The sequence below is a fragment of the Callospermophilus lateralis genome, chromosome 2 (assembly GCF_048772815.1).
Source record: "Callospermophilus lateralis isolate mCalLat2 chromosome 2, mCalLat2.hap1, whole genome shotgun sequence".
Taxonomy (NCBI): domain Eukaryota; kingdom Metazoa; phylum Chordata; class Mammalia; order Rodentia; family Sciuridae; genus Callospermophilus; species Callospermophilus lateralis.
This window is the reverse complement of record NC_135306.1, coordinates 206,132,005-206,137,689: the sequence shown is the minus strand read 5'-3', so window position 1 is coordinate 206,137,689 and position 5,685 is coordinate 206,132,005. Positions and strand designations below refer to the sequence as shown.

At 50.1% G+C, this 5,685-nt stretch overlaps 1 pseudogene; it reads left to right on the top strand.

The window, feature by feature from the left end:
- The first annotated feature begins 3,986 nt into the window (after nt 1-3,986).
- On the top strand, nt 3,987-4,336 carry LOC143391981 (DNA-directed RNA polymerase III subunit RPC10 pseudogene; annotated as a pseudogene).
- Nucleotides 4,337-5,685: the final 1,349 nt, after the last annotated feature.

Genomic DNA, 5,685 nt, shown 5'->3' with positions numbered 1-5,685 from the left:
CGAGGGTGGGGGACAGGGCCCCGGCCAGTCCCTGGGAAGGCTCTCGGTGGTTGACCCTTGCAGATGAGGCGCAGTGTCTCCTGGCCGCCTCGCCCAGCCCTGGTCGGCCAGGAGCGCTCACCCTGCTGTGGTCCTCTCTGACCCACGGGCCTTCCTGCTCCTCCATGAGCCAGGTCTGGACCCCAGCCCGCCTCTGGACGCGGTGCTCCCTCGAGATCTTTCCACCACCACGTTGCCCACTTCCTATTTCTAGAACTTCAATCTGTGCCCGGCTCAGGAGAGAGCTCTGATTGGCTGCTTTGGGTCAGCGATCAGCCCTGCTCCAGTCCCCAGTGGCCAGGAGAACAGGGTCATGAGGTTACACGTGGCTGCCCTTGAGAAGTAAGGGTGTTGCCCGCTGAAAATACTTGCAAAGGTTGGTGCAGGGGTGTGTGATCGCCTCACCTTCACTCCCCTGGGCAGTAACGTCCACCTGGGCGCTCTGCCGTTGTTGTGAACCCCACTCAGGCTGTTTGATCTTGTCGCTGGCCATTTGAACTGGTTGTCTCCTGTCCCTGTGCACAGCACACGCTGGGACCCCAGTATGCCCGGCACACCGACGTGACCCCGTCCCTAGTTCAGGGCCTTCACCCTGTACCTCTCTTCAGGGCCATGCACAACCTGAGTTTACACACGTGATTTAATGCACACTTTGCTGTCTTGAAATTCAACAAGACAGTGTCTTCCTTTTGCACTCGGCCCCCCGCAAGCTCTGTCGCTGGCCTTGTTTCTTTCCTTGACCCGCCTTGGGTCTATGTTAGTTGATGGGGTTACTGTAACAAAATTCCCCACACTGCAGCTTACACAGCAGCAGTGGATTTTCTCACAGTTGTGGAGGCTAAAGTCCAGGGTCAAGATGCCACCAGGGTTGGTTTCTGGTGAGGCCTCTTTTCCTGGCTTGTAGACAGCTCCCTGTTGTGTCCTCACATGGCCTTTTTGGATCACTGGTGTCTTTTCCTCTCTAAAGCCCCGCTCTTGAGACCTCACTTAATCTTAATCACCTCCCTAGAAACCCTATTTCCAGGTACAGTTATCCCTCGGTGTTTGTGGGAGATTCCTCCAACACACCCACTCGGGTATCAGAACTTGTTGGTGCTCAAGACCCCTGTACAAAATGGCTTTATATTTGCAATAACTAGCACGCATCCTCCTGAGGTAGCATAAAATAAATAAATGAGTGGAAAGGAGACACAAAGAAAGAACAAGTAGAAAGATTTTAATCTGGAAGTTCTGCATACTTTTCCAGGCCACTCAGCCCTAAAGCAAGTCTCTCTTCCTGGCCCTTTACTCCTAAATTCCTGAAAAATCTGTAATTCAGGAGGCTGGAGGCAGGAGGATCACAAGTTCAAAGCCAGCCTCAGCAATTTAGTAAGGCTTGGTGCAACTTAGTGAGATCCTGTCTCAAAATAAAAAATATAAAGGGCTGGGGATGGGGTCAGTGGTTAAGCGCCCCAGGGCTCAAACAAACAAACAAAAAACTATAAACTTACCCATACTGTTAATTAATCCCCCAATAAATCAATCAAGCAAAGAAAGATGCAAATATTTTGAGGAACTTATAATCTAGTGTTATCATTGATCAGATGATGGAGACCACATCAGCCTGAGGATCCCGAGACTGACCAGATGGTCAGAGCCCATCTTGAGATCACCAGACTGATGCCATTCCTATACACCTTCCCACACCCAACCCTCTCCAAGTTTCCCTTAAAAGAGAAACAAGGAACCCCAAAACCATGTGTCTCCTCTTGAGAAGGCCCCATTCTCCCTTGAATTGTTTATTTCTTGCTTTACCCCCAAAAGGTATCTCTGTCCTGAGGTGGTCCACAGTCTCCCTTAAATATAGATCTACTTCCTGGCTGGGGTTGTAGCTCAGTGGTAGAGCACTTGCCTAGTCCGTGTGAGCCCTGGGTTCGATACTCAGCACCACATAGAGATAAATAAATAAAATAAAGGTATTGTATCCATCTAAAACTACAAAAATATATATATAGAGAGATCTACGTCCCAAAATAAACTTCTTCTGTGCCTCCACTGGAGCTTGCTGAAGTTCTTTTCTGTCACATAAATGCAAGATCCCATTGGTCCTGAGTGGAGTCCCCCTTCTCTCCAGGAACGTCTTGGACCTTTCCCTGAAGACACCTCTTCTCCCGTGACGCTCCTGTGTGTGTGTATATGTGTGTATGTGTGTGTGTGTGTATGTGTGTGTGTGTGTGTTTTGGTACCAAGGATTGAACTCAGGGGCACTCCACCATTGAGCCACATCCCCGCCCTATTCTGTATTTTATCTAGAGACAGAGTCTTTACTGAGTTGCTCAGAGCCTCACTGTTGCTGAGGCTGGCTTTGAACTCACAATTCTCCTGCCTTGGCCTCCCGAGCTGTTGGGATTACAGGCATGCGCCACCACGCCTGGCTTCCTGTGTTCTTTAAATCCTATCCACGTTACTTATACTACCTAATGCAATACGAATGTATGTGAAGAGCTATTTTCCTGTATTCTTGGGGGTAATGGCAGGAAACAGAAGCCCATGCGTGCACGGTACAGCAAACCACCCCCCATATCGTTGATTGAATCCACAGATGAACACACAGAAATGGAGGATGGATTTATGGTCATGTTGAGACACAGTTTGGACATATGAATTTGCTGGTGGAGGAGAGAACACCATTCAGTCCCAACGCTGACCTTGCTCCTTGTGCCCACGCCTTGGATCTGCCAGGTGGCAGTGCCATGGGTCTGACCTCAGGTTGCCTGGCTTTGGCTTCCTCACCCTGTCTTCCCAGGCTGTGGTGGCCCTTGTCTGACAGTCCTCCAGGGCCAGTGCTTTCCACTGGACAGGAGCTCTCATGTCCTCAGGGACTCTGCTTGACTCATACTCAACTCTCAGGACTTGCCCAAGAGCCCTCTCCCTCCCTATGCCCCATGGCTGGGAGAGCTCCCTCCTGTCCCGTTACCACTCCTGCCCACCCTGTCACAGTGGCTAATTTTGTGCCTGTTGGATCCTCTGGTTCCCTTATGATGATAGCAACATTCATTTAAAAATCTTAAGTTACCTTCGCCCCTGGTCATCTGTGGGGAATTATTCTAGAACAAACCTTGGGGGCTCAAATCCCTGCTGCACCATGCTGTAGTACCTGACTGCAGCCCCCGCGTGTCCTCCTGTAAGCCCTAAGCGTCTCTAGATTACTTGTAACATGCAGATGCTATGGAAATAGTTGTCACACTGGAAATAGTTGTTACACAGTATTGTTTAGGGAACAATAACAAGAAGAAAAGAAATCTGTATGTGCTCCATACTGACACGATTTTTTTCCCCAAATATCCTTTTGACCTGTAGTTGGTTGAATCTGCAGACGCAGAAGCTGCAGATATGGAGGGCTGACTGTCTCATTGTGCCCCAAATCAAACAAATGACTTACTACGTTTAAGATTTTTAAGCACAAAAATTGGTGTGAAAAGTATAACTCTTCTAATTTTCTAATAACTGAACGTAGCCTGCTAGCCTGAAATTCTGCCTAATGGAAGCAAAATTTCTAATAACGACCATTTAATGTCACTTTCTTTTTACACTTAGACTAGCATCTTTGAGAAAAACTTTCTTGTATTTTTGACTTGTGCTAATAAATCTACTGCACTTTGAAACCCAGCACAACATCTGATCCATAATTATGTAGCAAAAACTTAAAAAAAAAAATGTGATGCACTTTAACATTTTCCCCTCCCTCCCTTCCTTCTTTCCTTCCTTCCTTCCTTCCGTACTGGAGATTGAGCCTAGGAGGACTTTACCACTGAGCCACATTCTCGGGCCTTTTAATTTGTTATTTTAAGACAGGGTCTCACTAAGTTGCTGAGGGTCTCACTAAGTTGCTGAGGCTGGCCCTGAACTTGTGATCTTCCTGACTCAGCCTCTTGAGAGGCTGGAATTAAAGGCAGTGCCTCGGGCGGAGTCGGAGCAATGCTGCTCTTCTGTCCGGGATGCGGCAACGGGTTGATTGTGGAGGAGGGCCAGCGCTGCCACCGCTTCGCCTGCAACACTTGCCCCTACGTGCATAACGTCACCCGCAAGGTAACCAACAGGAAGTATCCAAAGCTGAAAGAAGTGGATGATGTGCTTGGGGGAGCAGCTGCCTGGGAGAATGTTGACTCTACGGCAGAGCCATGTCCCAAATGAGAACATCCTCGAGCTTACTTCATGCAACTCCAGACCCGCTCTGCAGACGAGCCCATGACCACCTTCTACAAGTGCTGCAATGCTCAGTGCGGACACCGCTGGAGGGACTAGGCCCAGCTATACAGTGGACGCCCAGTGGGATGCGAATCATGTGTTCTGAGGGTCTTCGCTGGTGTAGTGGGAAGTTCGCCCCTTGGGATGGAAGACCAGGGTGTCAGGAAATGGAGCCCGCCTGCCAATCAAGGGAGTTGCTGTGTGTGGGGAGGAGACCCATAGAGAAGTGTGCTGGGTTTAAAGTCCTGCTCATTCGCCTTCTACATTCACTAGGAAGATGACATTTTCTCACCACCAATGAATACTCCACTGTTTGCACAACTTAGTACTTTAAATTTTCCTAAATATTTAACTGTAACCAAAACTTGTTTTGAATGTCTCATAAAAATGAAGTTTAATACAAAATAAATAAATAAATAAAGGCAGTGCCTCGGTGTCTGGCCGCTCAGTTCTATTTCTCATTTCTTTCTTATTCTGTGCTGTTTTGTTGGATTTTATTCTATTCTGTCAACCCACTGAATCGGAAGCCTCTGATGGGTCCTGAACCCAGTTTCTCCCTCTGTCCGTGGCTTATCTCGGGGCAGATGGGAGCAGTGGACTGTGAGTCCGGCATCAGGAAGGGGCACCCGGTTCCCACACCCCTTTCTGTCCTGCCCTGAGGGGTCTTGCGCCTCAACTCTGGGCAGGGGCCTCAATCCCTACTGTGTCCACTCTTGCTGACCAGGGCCTGACCAGGCCTTGTCAGCAGGCCACATTAAGGCGGGCAGCTCCCTCCTTTCCTGGCACCAGGTCCTCTCTTGGCCTGAGGCCCTGTCCTTGGGAGGTTCTTCCATTTTCTTGGGATGCAGAGATGGTGGTGGGGAGCCCCCTGAGGCCCAGGGTCCAGACCTGTCTGGGTTTACCCCATGCCCTGCTAAGTTTCCCCCCTGGAGACTCGCAGGTGCTAATGTTCCTGGGGCACGGACTGGGGAGGGGGGCCTGGGAAATGTGGGGTGGGGACTAGCATCAGGTCACCCAGCAGCTGGATGCAGGGAAAAGTAGCCATCTCCCCAACACCTTCTTGTCTCCTGGGTGGCTGCTGAGTCCTCCATGAGTCCTCCATGGCCCACAGACTTTCATCACTCTCCCTGGGAGAGCCCCATGGTGGAGGCTTCTCCAGCGGGAAGCTTGTTCTCAATGCCAGCGTTTCTGTTCGGGGCTCTAGAAAAGTCTCATTTGAAACCCAAAGTTGAATGAAGACTTCTAATTCTCCTATGTCCACCCTCCTGGGGTCAGTGCTGGGGAAGCTAGGCGGACCAGGAGGAGGGTGCAGGTGTCAGGGGCGGGGCCAGCTGCAGGGAAGAGTTAAATGAAAGGGAAACCAGAACTAGCCAGGGCATCAGAGGCAGCTCTCCTACCAGCTGGGTGAAGCCCCGCCCA